General features: G+C 43.1%; 1 long non-coding RNA gene across 1 annotated transcript in view; it reads left to right on the forward strand.

Moving 5' to 3' along the window:
- The window catches only part of LOC142604051 (uncharacterized), a 25,757-nt gene continuing 9,456 nt past the window's right edge, over window positions 1–16,301 (forward strand). The window contains exons 1-3 of the long non-coding RNA XR_012837955.1: window positions 1–390; window positions 9,937–10,026; window positions 13,045–13,130. This is a non-coding gene — a long non-coding RNA (uncharacterized LOC142604051). The remainder of the gene's footprint in view (window positions 391–9,936; window positions 10,027–13,044; window positions 13,131–16,301) is intronic.

The following is a 16,301-nucleotide window of genomic DNA, read 5'->3' on the forward strand; positions in this document are numbered from 1 at the left end:
GCACTCAGGATTTGGGTGAGAAACTTTAATCTGATGTTGCGTTTGGGAAACTCTCTGCTATGGGATAAACATGGTGCCTAACAGTCGGTATAAAGAGCTTGTTATGCCTTTATTTTTTGGCATGTAAGCAGCACTCCCATCTATGGAAAAATCTCTCCGTTCCCCCAGGAGTAGGTACTGTGTCTTTGATAGCCAAACCAGATATTTTCCCTTTCCCTTCTGACACAGCCCTGCATGTTGCTCTAGCCAATGTAAAGAACCTAGGGGTAAAATTAGCCCTGGAGTAGCAGTATGGGCACCCTGGCATCTAGAAAAATTGCTATGCTAAAAGCGGGAAAGACGGAGCCATTGCGAAAGATCGGACGTGGAAACCTCAAATGGTGTAAGCAGGTAACTGGACTCACTAGAATAGATTTCTGGTTCTTGGATGCACTGCTCGGGACTTTTTCCCCTTGTGTTTAAAGTTAGGTTCCTGCTGCAAGGGCTTCCTTCCTCAAGCTTTTCTATATTAGCTGAGAGGTTGGTATTTTAGTAAGATGAGATATTCCCAGAAACTGAACAATTTTTTTTCTGGTCTTTATGACCTTTTTGTAAGTCTGAAAATTTGAGGGGATAAGTGGTAAACAATAGGCATAAACTTATTTGCTATCAGCCTAATCTGCATTATGTGGATAATATGGCAAATTATTCAACACAAGCTGTAAATCCTGTGTTCAGTGAGCAGAGTTAATTTAATATCCTTGCTTCATTTGCTAGCACTGTGTACAGAATTGCTGTTTTGATGGTGTGTGTATAACCCATTCCATTACAGCATGGGTTTCGGCAGGAACAGCTTTCATAGTTATGTGTTTTGTATGTCTAACTAATCGTATCAGTATGCATTTGTTAGCCTTTCCTGCTGAAATCTTTGGGAGAGACGTTTGAGCTGTGTTTAGAATTTACAGGCATTTATATCCTCTTGAGAAAATAATTAACTTGAGGCTGTTTCTCAAAGAGAAAATGCCCCTGAAACAGGCATCTAGGAGAAGTGGGGCTGTTGATACAGCCCTGTCCCAAAACACTGTCTGTCTTAGTCCAGATATTGTATGATTTAGATTTTTACAAATCAATCTTCTCTGCTGGCATACACATATATGGTGTATTCTATTTTAAAACTAAAAAAAAAAAAAAAAAAATTATTCATCTTGTCACAGTGTAAATAATGTTAAGTCAAAAAAGAAAACATTACTTCATGGTCTTTACTGCCAGAAGTTTTGCTTCCCAAAATAGCATAAATATAAACAATCTCTTTTTTTGTCTTTCCCACCGAAATGGTGGATGGTACCTTCAGCGGAATAAATAAATGTTTTGTGAGAGAAGTATTTCAATGTTTAATAAGTCTTTAACTTAGAGTGTTCTATAATGTTTTATTTTACCTTTATAAATTACTATGAAAATGTTTTATGTTAAGGAATAGATAGCTTGTGAACAACACTAAGTAATGTAAAATTCTACATCTTCTGACTCTGATTTGCTGCTCTGGTTGAAGGTAAGAGACTATAGTAGAGGGGGAAAAAGAGAGCAGTGATTAGGATGTATGACAAACTGAATAAGCTGTGCTGAGACTTTAGGTAGAGGTTGGATTTTTTTTTTTTTTTTTTTTTTTTGTGAATCTCCTTTCTCAGTGGCATTTCCAAACCAGTTAACTGTTTGGAAATGGAGTTGCGTCAGTTTCTCTTACCTTGCACGAAGAAGAATTTATCTTTAAGGAAGAGCTGGGAACAACCTCCACAGTGCTTTGCGTCCTTGTCTTCAGAGCACTGAGAGACAGGTACAGGAATTAGAGAGGATTACAGGGGAGAGTTTAACTTCGTGAAGAGGAGCTTAAGGAGGTCACTTCTTTGTGTGATGGGGAGGGCTTTGAGGGGAATGGGAGTTAGAAGCCAGATGCACTTTGAGGTGCAGTGAAAGAGCTTCTCTCTGTGGCAAGCCTACGCTTGTGGAAACCTGACACAGGGCTTCTTCAGATTTTTGCCTCTTGTATGAACTTGCTTGTTTTGGGGACAACTGCTAATACGTAATGGTGGTGGTTTTGCTGACTAATTTGTGTGTTAAAAAAAACCCCAAAAAACAGACCCATGCAAATTCTCACATTTACAAGATGATCTCTGTTGATGGGACTTTAGTTCTAGATGATAGGGTCAAATAGAAATACGTGGAAATACAGACGTAAGTTTTCATTCTTGCAGAAAACCTCAGTGAGTACTCCAGGTTCCTTCTTGGTGCCCATGTAGTCATATTTTATCCTGGTTTAAGATGAACGTACATGTGAATGTACAACTAGTACTTAACTTTCTGTGTGATTTGCTGACTTCTGTAACGTGATCCTGCCTGAGATGAATCCAGCTTTGATGTTACTCTGAGTAGCCCTCTTCCCTAGACAAGTTCTTCCACTGAAAAACAGAATGACTCTTAAATTCAAAAAGGTGGGTTTTGGTTGGTATCTAAACAAGGAGTCTTCACCTTCTAGAAAGAGAAAATGGAGGTGACAGAAATAAAGGGCCTGTGTAGATCTTGTTCACACCTGATTGTGTCCTTGTAGGCAGGTCCTGGCTTCTAGGTTTTATTGCAGACAACTTCGTGTTTTTCTTTCTTGCATTTTGCACATAACCTTCTAGCACCTCCTTATCTGTTCTCAACTCCTCACGGTGCTTTCTTTAGGGTCCTGGGCTCTTCACTGGGACTCTCCTTCTATGTCATAACCTCCAGGTTGGAGCTTTCTTTTCTAGAACAGATGTAATTACTTCCAAGAAAAAGAGGATTTCTCCTTCTCAAGTGCTAACTTGAACCAATCACTCTAAAGACGTGTGCTGCCCAAATTGAAAAAAATAATGGCCCAAACCCCCAAAAGGCACATCAGGAATTTCACTTCTCTAAGAAGCCAAGTATTTAGACTCAGGGGAAGACACATCTGCATGGCCTGGGACCATCTTGCAGGACCCCTAATAAGCAGCTACTGGAGTACCACTACCCCTGTGCAGCACAGCAGCTCTCCGTGTGTGCAGAGAGTCCAGGTTGTCCAGGAGATGTTGTCTTCCAGGAGGGAAATGTCTGATTTTGCTACATATCAGAGATTTTCATCTTTCCTCACAGGTGGTAGGGAAATCCTTAGTCCATTGATTCTTCTGGGAGGAAAAGATTTGAATGCAGAAGATGCAATACCAAGAATACTGTGAGTCTCCCTATAAAAGAGGGAGATGTGACATAACCCAGTGTGTAAACCCAGTGGGTTGAGGCTGGAAAAAAACTTTGGGTATTAATGTGGAGATCTAGCTCTTCTTTCTCATCTTATTTGTGCTATATATGATTGGAGCATGTAGCACAGGAATGAAAAAGTAGTAAGAATGACACTTCCCTGCCCTAACTTGGAAGAAAAATTGTTTTGTCCCATGGGGGTAGGAATTCGAATTTTTCACTGAATTCTAATTTTGAGTATGTGTTTTCTTTCTGCTCCATAATCTCCAGAGAATGAGCTGCTAACAACCCTTTGGCTTTCCCACATCCTGAGAAAGTTCAGACTACTTTCTTCACAGCGTGTCTTTTCCCTTCCTAAACAGTTGCGCAGGAAGAGGTGAGACCCACCAGTCTTGATTTAATGACCCAGTCCAAAGGGGGAGGGCTGAACTCTTTTGGTCTTGTAGCAAAACTTTCTACATGGTTAACTCACATCCTTTGTTTTTCCTAAAGATTTCTGGTGGCTACCACTAATTTCCTACAAGCGGAGCAGTGCGGAAGGGAGGAGGAGAGATGTACATGCAGGAGGGTGGGTTGGTTGCTGAGTTATTTTCTTATTTTGTATCCTTCACTGCCTGAATGTGTCTGAAAATCACCAGGGATGAACAGAATGTGCAGCTTTGAGTTTTAGTTCACAAGAAGTGATCAGGAGCGGAAGGGGAGAGAGAGCCACAGCGAGTTGTTGGTATAGGTAGGATAGGAACATGTGCAGTGACCTTAATGGTGCAGGTTCACAGACAGGTTTTCTCTGTCTTCCCCATCTTGTATCTCTCCTCTGTTCTTGTGTCTTTACTTCACTTTTCTCACTACCCACATGCTCCTTTTTTTTCGTCTCTCTCTCTTTTTTTTTTTTTTTTTTTTACCCCACGTTATACTTTGTTTACTCTTTTGGCTGTTCACTTGCCATCATCATCTTTGTAAACCATCATGCCCAAAAGTTATACATAGTGCAGTGGAAATAATTGAACAACAGTGTGCATTTTGGCTCCCAGGTGATTGCGTACGTTTTGACAGCACTGCTGGGTGCCGTAGATGTTTATGTGCAGATTTCATGCTGGTGTGGTTCTGAATGGGAAGGTTTGCTTTGGGCTGAAGAGGGGTGTAGAGACAGGCCTCGTGCCATTTCTTTTCAGCCACGGACAAACATGCTGTGAGGGTGTGATTAGTCCAGTATGTGCCATCGATTTTGTTAAGTTATCAGCTCCTTCTTTAGATGAGGATTTATTAAAAAAAAAAAAAAAGTGGGTTGAAAAATATTTTTACAATTAAAAGGCCCAAAATTGTGAAACAGTCTCATTTTTCCAGAACCTGCTACTGTAAACATGATGAAAAGATAATTGTAAAGGAAACTAGTGGAGACTGTACATCCTGGTCACAGGTGACTTTCATCTGAGTGACTCACTCCCCACTAGATAAAAAAACATGGCACCAGTTATTCTTTCCACTGTTAGTATCTTAAAGTATTCCATTTCCAGATCTAAGAAGCTCTGATTAAATGTCATAAACTGTAACTTTCTTTGTTATTTTTTCCAGTGTTTTGTGGTGTAGTTTGTTTTTTTTTTTTGTTATATGCGTGTGATTTCTCATTTTCTTTTTTTAACTGAGAACAACTGAAAAGCTGTGAAGATAAGAAGGAAACATTTTGTGCCAGTAGTCATTGAGGTTTGTTCTGGGAAATAATTATAGAAAACCACTTAATTTTCTGAAAGATAGTGGAAATATTTGCAGAGATCTAGTATAGTATCACATTCTGCTTTTGCTTGTGTAAATGCAGCTATGCTGAAGTCCTGGAGCAGCACTGATGCAATGCATACTCTGTAACTAAGCCATTTTATGTACATCCTGGGCTGCCTCTGAACAGTGACCGTATATTAGAAACCAACGGCAAACCCCTCTTTCCAGGGATTATTAATCTGATAAGCATTAGTCTCTTCCCTATCCTCATATGAAGCTCCTGCCCAGAGGCAGGCTGAGATATTCTTGGACTTTTGGAAAGTGGTATATGGTGACTATGTCGTGACAGTTGCTAGTCAAGGCTAAATGGTCATCCACCTTGGTTGGTGGTACCCTCCTGGCACGTTTTTGATGAGAGCTTGCACTGAGCTAAGCACACAAGTTTGCTGATGATACTAAAGCAGGAAGTGCTGTTGAGGCCTCGCAGAGGGACCTAGATAGATTGGAGCATTGGGCAATGATTAATGGGATGAAATTTAACAAGCCCAAGTGTCGGATTCTGCACCTGGGGTGGAGTAATGCTGGGCACAGGTATAAATTGGGAGAGGCGTGGTTGGAGAGCAGCCCTGTGGGAAAGGGTCTAGGGGTGCTGGCCAGGAGCAGGTCAATATAAGCCAGCAGCGTGCCCTGGCAGCCAAGAGGGAAAACCCCATCCTGGGGTGCATCGAACACAGCATAACGACCTGGTCAAAGGCGGAGATCGTCCCACAGTATTCAACGTTGGTGCGGCCTCACCCTGAGTACTGTGTGCAGTGCTGGGCCCCACATTTTAAGAAGGATGTTCAGGTACTTGAATGCGTACAGATGAGGGCAACAAAGCTGGTGGGACGGCTGGAAGATGTGTCCTGTGAGGAGTGGCTAAGGACTTCGGGCTTGTCCAGTTTGGAGAAAAGGAGGCTGAGGGGTGACGTCATGGCTCTCTACAGTTTCCTGAGGAGGGGAAGTGGAGAGGGAGGTGCTGAGCTCTTCTCCCTGGTACCCAGCGACAGGACGCGTGGGAATGGCTAAAAGCTGTGCCTGGGGAGGTTCAGACTGGACATTAGAGAGGACCACTAGAGAGGTGGTCAATGTCCCAAGCCTGTCAGTGTTTAACAGGCATTTGGACAACGCCCTTAATAACATGCTTTAACTTTTGGTCAGACCTGAAGTGGTCAGGCAGTTGGACTAGGTGATCATTGTAGGTCCCTACCAACTGAACTATTCTGTTCTATTTTATTCTTTTCTGTATAGGAAATTATTCCACCTCCATATTTCCAAAGAAGGGTCAGCATCTAATTTGGGCAGTTCCATTCAATTCTCTTCCAGTAAAAATGACAGCCTCCATATAAATATCAGGCTGATATTGTTAAACTGATATTCCAGGAAATATTGTCAAACTGATGGATTACAGGAAACTCCAGAGAAAGTCTGCATTTAAGTAGGTCCCAAAGAGGAGACAGATCCATGAATACCAGTGTTTTGTCAAAGTTAGCTAAAAGGCCGTACCTATCTCTAAATCTGGTAACTGTTTTCCTATTACTTTGTGTTGTCATCAAATATTTATTTAGACAAAATGTGAACTCATTTCTTTTTACATAGCTGGACAGCCAGTTTCCAGGAATTGTAATTAGTAAGAAGGGGGACTGGTTCATGTTTGGAGTACCTCCTACCCTCTATAGGGTCTGTCTGAGAGCAGGTAAAGCAGAATATTGATTGGAGAGAGAAATCCGCCAGCAAGAATGTGCACCCCAGTATCTTTGGAGTGCAGTAGGCTAGCAAGAGAATACCAAGAGTCCCAAGGCTGACTCCAGATTTCTTACTATCCCTTCCTAATCAGCCACAGCATAGAGAAAGAAGCAGAAGCTACTTCTTCTCTTGCTGAAAGATAGTAGCCTATAAGCCAAGCTACGGAGGCATCCATAGCTCCTGTGCGAGCAGGAGCATGTACGCTACAGGTATCACCAATTAATGTCTTAGCTCAAGGGATAAAGGCTTGTGGTGAGGATTCATGCTTTAGCCCTCTTGATTGTTCATTTTGTGTAGAGTTTGTGGTTGCAGGGCATTAAACCATCTTTTTTTTTTGTTCAGTGACATTTCCAGGGCTTTTGATGTGGAGTAATTTTTTCTGCTATGATGTAAACTCATTAATTACTGACATGTGAAACTGCTGCCTATATTCTATTTTGTGGTTTTATGTTACCTGGATCTGTTGTACAAAGATGAGTGTAATACTGTAGTATTGCCAAATAGGTGTGTATTGTGTTTTCTACTAGGCTTCAAAGGTACTAAGCTGATTCTGCATGACTGTATTCAGGAATTTGCCCAAGATAAATAATTTTAGAAGACTTTCACTGTTAGCTACCATCCTGGAGGAACGCCTACTGGAGATGTAATCTCTCATAAGCAAATAAGCAATACACAACCTGGATCTGCTTGCAGCAAACATTGGAGTAGAAGGTGTTCCACCTAGAGGCTGAAGTTCAAACATACCATGAAGGTCAAACGGGTTGAATGTCAATTCTTGAGTCTGTCTCCTGACCATTTTTCACTTGTGCAAAATTACTTGCATGGAGTTTGTTTACTGTATTACAGACTTACTGCTGAAACTGAGAATTGGGAAGTTAATCTAATGCACGGGAGGGAAAAATGCAAAAAAGCTAACTCATTTTAAGGTATGGGATTCATATATAGTCTTGGCTTCTGTTTAAAATGAATCTAAATTTGAACATCCACTTAAGTTAGAGGCCCCAAGCAGCACAGGACATTTACAGCCATTACACAATTATTTGGCAAACTGTGGAAATTTGTAAGAATCTTGCATGGAAAAAAATGCATGTGTGCCTGCTGAGATGGAGCAAAAGCTCTTTCTGTACTTAAATGTGAAGATGTAAGAGAGACAGACCTATTTCTTCATCCTTGGTTCAACTCAGCTACTCAGGAGAAGATTTTTCTTGCCTGTTAGCTAGAAATATGTTCACATGAGACATTTATGATATTAAAATATTATTCGTGTGATGCTCAGATGAGATTGGTGATATGGTCAGTCTTAAAAGGCCACAAAGAACGTCTTTTTTGTATGGGAATGCATACTTGGGCTGCCCCATGTGAAAGCTGCTACAGTGACATGGTAAGAGGCCATCCAATCCTACAGAGGTCACATCCCTAGTAAAGAAGACCAACAGAATATTGTGAGAACTGAGCTGTACTGCTCTTCATGAAGATAGAAAAGCCTCACTAGAACTAAAAGAAACTTACATATCAACACTTTCTGAACTGTCCTGCAAGCCTTTATGTCCTTTTCTTTGATGAATTAGTGGAGTCCAGAATAAATTGTTCATTTCTGTTTACTTTAACGTATTTAGCAAAACCCCTCCTAGTTCTCCTTAGCTTCTAGTTTGCCAGCTTTTTGGCATCATTTTAAGACCAAAAATAATGCATTATATGTGTGGTGCTTCCTGGCTGGCCTAAGGTGAAGTTGAGTGAAATCAGCAAGGAGATCCCCTCTTCTATACTCTGTTTAAAGCAGTGGGTGTTTTAAAGGCAAAACCCCCTTCTATTCTTAAAAGTGTGTAAGTAGTTAGATTACCTGGGAAGAGGGGACTTTCTGAAAGCTGTGTTCAAAACGTCCAGACCCCGGGTGCTAGGTAGCGAGTAACTGTAGTTACTTTTGGCTGTGACTTATTTAGTTTCCTGGACTCGCTTGGACTGGAATTTGTCTGGTGGTGCCACGAAATACTCAGTGAGGCCCAAAATATGGTTTTGAAAGCTGAAGGGGAAGTCCTCTGCCCTCAGGGTGCTGTTGCACAGTGGCTCACAGAGGGCAACAGGAAAGACTGTGTTTGTACTGAATGGATGAACCATGATTTCGGTTACCTTATTGGCAAGACTAACGGGAATGGACAACAGGGATCCCACCAATGGATGGGCGGTAAATAATGCACAGGGAAAGGGTGTGTGAATTATTCTTCTGCATTGAGTGTTTGAAGCTAATTGCATGAAGAATGGAAAAGACGGAGGCATGGCCAGAGACAGCACCATCTGCCCTTGAAATTAAAAAGCGGAAAGGAGATCCTAAAAGAAGTATCTTGCCCAGATAACAGAATGAATAATAGGAAAAACAGCATTACACCCTTATGTAAATGGAAGTTATGAAATGATAGAATGAAAAGCTTATTTATGTAATCTTAATTTGGCCTCCTTGGGTGTGTGACTGAGCATGGTCTCCACCTACATTTTTACCGTGAGGCTCTGCTTCATTCAGTGACTAGAACAGACAGCGCTCATCTGTTTTGGTTCTTTAAGATGTAGTTTTCAGTGATTTTCATTGCTCTGAGCACTCTATGTCAGTGCTTCAGAGGCCCATAGCTTCCTGTCTCCTCCTCCTCCTCCCTGCTGAGGAGGGCAAGGATGTGCAGAGCCCTTGGGAGCTACAGGGTTGCCTGGGTGTGGTGGGCGTTTTGCCGTGGCAGAGGGAGGATTGGGGGCTGAGGGCTCAGGAAATGAGTAATGTGCAATCAGATTGAAAGGGCTTCCTACATTTGTCTTCTCTTTCTTTAAGGAATGTGAGTCATCATGGAGTAAGACAAGGATTTTACCACGATGCAAACAGAAAGATGGCAGAAGATTTATTTGCCTACTATCAAAGCCCTATTTGCCCGATCCTTTCAGGGTCTCATTTGTTTCTTGACCAAGGCAACCACTTCTAAAATAGCAGCTGATATGATAACAGGCTAGCTGATTTCCAATAGATGTAAAAGAAAGCTGCACATGAGTTAAACCAGCAGTTTCAAATGAAATAATAAAACATCTAATCAGATAGAGAGGAAATTAAATCTTATGGTCTTGCAGAAATGATTTTTTATTCTTTGTTAAATCAAAACAACGTTTCTGAATAAATGGTATTTTTCATCAGAAAATATTTTTTTTTGAACATTTCTGTCAATTTTTTAGGAGAACTTGTGAGGAGACAAAAACTCTGTAAAGCTTTCCTGTGGGAAAAAGTCAAAGGATCATTTATGACGACTGCATTAAACATTACAGGTACGTATGTACCACTGAACTGAGCAGCAGTGTAAACATCCCCCTCTGCTGGGGTATCCCAGAGGGCACAATTTTCTGGACAGAGATGCCAAACACCTTTTGTGTTTCTTTAGACCAAAATGTTGTTTTCATACACCTGAGACTCCTGGAGATTTTTCAAACTCTTTTTTTTCCCTTCTTCCCCAAAGTGGTCAGACCCAATTTGGCACATTTTTAGCCCAAACCCCAGTATTTAATTCCAGGGGGTGCCATGTGGCTGTGCCCTGGCTGTGCCAAATTTGACGCCTGCCTGCCTTACAGGGGCCAGTTGCCCTTCCGCACCCCCCCTCCTCTTTCTGTGGCTGTTGACAGAGCCTGAGGCTTCAACATAGTAAAGCAATTACGAGGTGACCAGACACCTACGAGTCTGTGAAAATTATAGGGTGTCGCTCTGTGTACACCACATCCTGAAAATGTGGTCCTTCATCGGCTACACATATAACCTTCCTGCTGGGAACAAAATTGCATTTGCAATAAATTCAGGGAAAACAAAGATGAGGTGGTAGGAGAAAAATATTTTTTTGAAAGCAAGTACGTTAAAACCTTTATTTGGCATCTGAAAAGCTGTCCTGTGCCTGCTTGTTATTTCAAAAACCTTTGCAAGGTCTGGCCTGTCTCAGAAGAAACTAATGTTGTTTATTTCTCTTTATCGTAGTCTTTCCTCTGTGGGGAGGGCCACAGCGCAGTCACCATTTATGAGGAAAACCAGAACTTTATCATTCAGATCTGTTTTCCTTGGGAGCCCTGCCAGGGGCCCATTGCTCCCATCACCCGTGCTCTGCTCTAACGCTGCCCGCTGTGTTGTCGCTGTGGGGGGCTTCGCTTGGGTCTGTTTCCCTGAGCGACTCTGGAGGAAATCCAAACTTGCACCAGAGCTCTGTGTCTGATCAAATGACATAATGAGAGAGAGGTCTTGAGTCTTCCTGCCGGCTTTACCTGTCATTAGCCCCAGGGGCACTGCCTGAGGCGGCCACATAAAACACTACTGCTTTTGCTTTCTGAGAGCCAGTGGGCCTCAGCTAGCAGAGCCCAAATCTTGCCTGTGTGGATGGGGGACGAGTGTTTTTAGCTTGGCTGATTGCAAAAGTCGTCTTTATGTGAATTTTTCTGACTGTCTGCCACCCTTTTTCTTTGGGGATGCGGACATCTCGGTTGCCCTCACCAATGACTGAAGCTCTGTGACAAAGAAAAATACTCAAAGGTCATAGTGTCCTCTCAGTACATGCAATTTGTTCCGTGGCATCAAATGGTTCCTATAATGGAAGTGTTGCTGTAGCAGTGATGTTGAGGTGACAGTGGGAGTACTGGTAGGAATTTACATTCTGTGTACTTCAAAAGTAGGAGCTGTCTCAAAACATTGCCTGTGATAATACATCATTTTTAAACCAAGTCTATCTGTGTTTACGTAACAGACTAACCTACTAGAGAGTTTATCTAGCACTTCATAATGTCAAAGCAAAGCAAGACTAAAACTTCGTCTAATCCCATGCACCTAGTAATCAAAGGTACACATGCTGGTAATATAGCTCTTATTCTGGAAAAACAGGAGCTAGCAAAAGGATATTTATTTATGGGGGAAAAAAAAAAAAACCAAAACAACTGTAAGAATGTTAGGGAGATTAATTTTAGACATCTTGTTAAAGTTGTCGAGATTGAATGTCTCCCTCCCCCATATTTGGGCAAATGACAGTTCTCTGGGGCCCTGTAATAGGTTGTGTTTGTTTTCTATTCTTTGGGAGTTAAGTGATAGTTAAGCACAATAACTCTGTTTTGGCTGTGGAAAGCTGTACTTTGCGTGCCTTGCTGGGACAGTCCTTTGGGTAAGACATTTTACAAGGATCAGAATAGTAACTGCAGGGAGGAAACTTCCACGCTGCAGTCCTTCTCAGCTCTGCTACTGATCCCAAGTACACGCTGTCAGCTGTGGGCTTGGCTGCTCTTCCCGTGCTTGCACTGATCTGCTGGGTGGACCTTGAGTAAATCCCCGTTTTTCCTTTCCCTCTCTCCTCCTTATCTGGAATTCATGAAAGGGCTATGCTAAATGACTGACCTAGTGTTCTTCTGACTTCATGAACATTGGTCTCTGATGGTTCTTCCAGGAGCCCTGTCTTTGGCTAAGGAAGAAAGGGAGAACCAGTAGTTCAGGATTTAGTCTTTGGTTATCCTTTTCTCTCTACAGTGATGCCTCATGAGTGTTTATTACTGTTATCTTTCAACAATTTTCATAGAGCTGTTCTAACAGTAAATCACGCCAGGGAATTTAACATCCCTGCCCCCACATATTGTAAAGGAGCTGCCCTCTTCCCTGATGGAAAGAGGTTAAAAGTAGCTGCAACAGCTTGTGTGGTATGTCTACTCCCCTCAAATGCTCTCTGCTTAGACAAACATCTCTGCTTAGACAAACATGAAACTGTAAAAATACTCTTTTATTATTAATTTTTTTCCTTCTGGTTCATCTACCAAGAGCCCTCAGAAGGTGTTTGTCCCAGAATAGGGTGGGGACAAGCTGTAACCAAATTGGTTTTTTGTGCAGCAGAATAGAAAGCTGGGATTCAATCTCTCGCCACCACTCTCTTTATCTGATATAAAAACTGTAACATCAGACCCACCCTACTTTTCCTTGTTTGCCTAAAAATCTGTCATCTCTCTTCAGAAGCTACAGGGATCAGAGGAAACCTGCAGGCTGGCCTGAAGTTTTTTGCTCATACAAATCTTTGACTTCCCTTTGCTGCCACCTTCATGTCTGGGGGGGGGAAGAAGGCAACTCTGTCCTGCATTGCGGAGGGCTGCACTCCAGCTCTTGCACTGGGACCTTCCTCGTGCTGTCCATCATGCTCGCTGCTCTGAGCTCCTGGGAACAACCCTGTAGCTCAGTTGCTTCTGCTCCTTTGTGTCTGAGGGGTACCTGAGACAGGTACTCTGTGCCATGGTTGGTGGTAGCTTTGCTTCCTGCTCAGTTTTTATCTGTTGTTGTAACAGAACGTCCACAAATTAACGTGGATTGAGGATCTTCGGTCCTGGAACTAGACGCAATGGATCAAACTCAGACCCAGCATACAGATCAGGTGAGCAGATCTCATTCTTAGACCTGCCTTAATTGATCCAGGTAGATGTACTTTACTGCAGTGGGAAAGGAGCCTTGTGGATGATGGAAAATAAGCATATGACAGCAGACCAAAGGAAGTTGTGTTCTCCTTGAAGCTCATAACAAAGTCACTGGGTCCCTACTCTGTGGATGGGAAGGCTTTCTTCACAATCAAGGAGCAAATCAGTCTTTTTTATGGTGTGATTCATCCAATGTCCACTTAACTATAATATGCACAAATTGTGAGATATGATTAATTTTCTCCCATGAGTCTTAAGGAAGCCTGGTGTGGTGGTTAGCTCAGATACAACATTCCACTGTAGCTGTCTGCAGTGGGTGGGATGAATCCCACACCAGAGTTGAGGTCCAGGGGGAAGATGCCAAGGTCAGTTTTGGCATGCTTGATTATATCCCGTGTGGCAAAAAAGGTTTTATTTTACATTTTGATTAGTTACTTTCTGAAGCAGAAAGAAACTCTGAGGAAAAATGAACAAGTTTTGAAATATTGTATTTGTCCGAGACAAAGCTGGATGGGAGTAGAAAATGTAGAGAAAGTTCAATTCAGAAGCAGCGCATTATTTTAAGAAAATCAAAAGAAAATCAATTATTTTAGCAGTTAATTTGGGACAGCCAAGTAGAAGCAAGCCCTGCAGATGAGGCAGCCTGTTAGCAGGCTGGGGGTGGGAGTTGGGACCTGTGGCAGTCAGACAGTCACCGAAATGAAAAATGTTCAGCTCCCTGCCTTGGCTTCATGTGGCCAGGCACAGCAAGGGCTCGGGGATGGGACAGGGGGGCACCTGCCATCCTTGTAGGGGGTTCCTCTGAATCAAGAAAGAGAGGAGTTGGCAGAGTTATTGTTAAGAATCTTGCGCTGCTCCTCTTTGCAATGTAACTTTTTGGATGACGTGGTCTTTCACTGACACCAGAGTAATCAAAAAGCATAGACTTAGAGAAAAGACTTGAAACTGAATATGTATTGTAAAATGGGTTTAGCGTTCTCTGGTTAAGCAAATGAGAGTTCTCCTGGTCAAAAATGCAAATAAAAATGATACCCCAGCTGGCAGCACCAAAAACTGCTCAGTGTAAACCTGTTTAGCCCTGAAATTTCAACAGTTTTGTGGAATTTTCTCTCTGGATACATAACACTTCAAGAGAAAGGGCAAAAGGGCGAGCAATTAGGGATATAATTTAAGGTATAAGGGTTTTGTTTTGTTCTTAATCAATGAAAAACATTTTTGGCTGATGGTATGTCATCCCGCCTTCCAAAGAACCGTAGAAAAGCACCTGCTCTCCCTAAAACTAACAGGCTCTGTTCATGCACCGCCACTGTGCCACAGTTCAGTGGCATCTCAAAACAGGTGCCGTGTCTGCTTTCAGCACTACAGGAAGACCAAGCAAAACCCCCAAAATATCACCCCCCCAAAAAAAGAAATAATGAAAGAAAGGAAGAAAAAAAAAAAAAAAAGGAGAGGAAATTAATTTGAGGTTTGTTGGGTGTAGAGGGGTCGTGCCTGTGCTCTGATGCACTCAGTGAATTTAGGAGGGCCGGTCTGCAGGCTTGGCTCGCACCTGGGCTCTGGGGGGAGATGGGGGGTCCCGCTCGCGGGGGAGGCAGAGGCAGCTGGGGCTCAGTCCCTGCCGTTTCCTGCCATCTAGTGGCCGCCCCAGCTTCTCACGGCGTTAACGACGTGATCAGAAGAGAGGGAGGGAGGATGCTGTGTGCTCCGGGGAGAGAACAGCGAGAGGCTGTTCTGCCCCTGCACAGCCAAGAGACCGTAGCGCTCCTGCACCCTCCCATCTGCTCCTCTCTGCCCTTTCCTCCTCCTTCTCTTCAGAAGATGGCCAGGCCATCGAGGTTTCAGTCACTCATTCTGACCTTGCCTACGCTGGAAAGGGCTTCGAAGTTTTCCTTTTGGTGGTTGCTGGATAGCTAAGATGGGGTTTTGCCAGCACTGGAGGATGGCGGTAGCACAGCACAGGGTTTTTTGGCTCCTTGGTGTTACTGGGCTGGGTGGAGCCGCATCCTCCAGGCTTGAACACCCTGATGTGGCCAACCTGGCCATGGGTGTGCTCCCAGCATTGCTACCAGCTATTCCCTCATAGCGACAGGCAGGTAAAATACTGGCAAACACTGGGAGAATATTTCCAGGTGTAGGCAACCCCCCTGAGGCGTTCCTTGATATTTGACATATATTCACTCAGTAGCACCCGCTGTTTTCTTGAGACTTTACCCTCACTTAACCATTTAGGAATAACTATTAGATTAGAATGGTGGTGAACTCAGATGCTGATGTCTATTATAAGAAGAAATATGACTTGCACATGCGGGTGAGTGGGTTGGTCTGACAGTTCAGTCGCTCCTATTTATGCACTTGTGGGAACTAGAAAAGTTCTCTGTGTACGCTCTTGGTACATTGAATAGTTTTCAAGTGTATTATCTTTTTCCCTGGAAGGACTTTTGAGTTGCCTTCAGCTTTTTACACAGGCAGTGGCCCTACATTTGTGACTGGCTAGACACTTTATGTACAGAAAATAATCCTAACCAGATCTAACCTTCAGGGTATTGTTTTTGCAAGCAAGTTCAGATTATCATGAGTTTTAGTAAAAACATTTCCCAGAGGAAGTAGGATGCTTTGACACATTTGTCCAAAATTTCCACGCATGTAGAAAATGAAAGACAATAGTGTGCTGTACAAGTCTGGTACTTTCCACCTTACCCTTTGTGGTAATCAGATAAAGTAAAAACAGGAGATTGCTTTGTCTCTTTTATTTATATCCTTTCCTACCCCAGAGAAATCAGAGTGCATCTTGCAGCAGCGCAGTGGGACGGCAGGTGGTTGTCCTGCCTGTGTCGGGGCACAGCGGGGCTGGGGGTTCCCTGGAGCAGCAGGACACAGTCTGGCAGCCAGGACCTGTCCCAACCTGCACCCAGGAGCTGGGCAGCCAGGGGACACTGAGGGCAGTCCCAGCCCTGAGCACAGGGATGGGACATCAGCCTGCAAGTAGGGTCAACTACCTAGCTGTTAGAGCCACAGGTAATTTATGCACCCTCCAGTACATGGAGAGGACGTGTTATCATGGCCAGAATGAGGGCTTCTTGGCTGTGGTCCCAGCAGTGGGTAGTCTTGATGGGTTAGATGCAATTCTCCTT

Source organism: Balearica regulorum, chromosome 1, assembly GCF_011004875.1.
Source record: "Balearica regulorum gibbericeps isolate bBalReg1 chromosome 1, bBalReg1.pri, whole genome shotgun sequence".
In the NCBI taxonomy this organism is placed as follows: Eukaryota; Metazoa; Chordata; class Aves; order Gruiformes; family Gruidae; genus Balearica; species Balearica regulorum.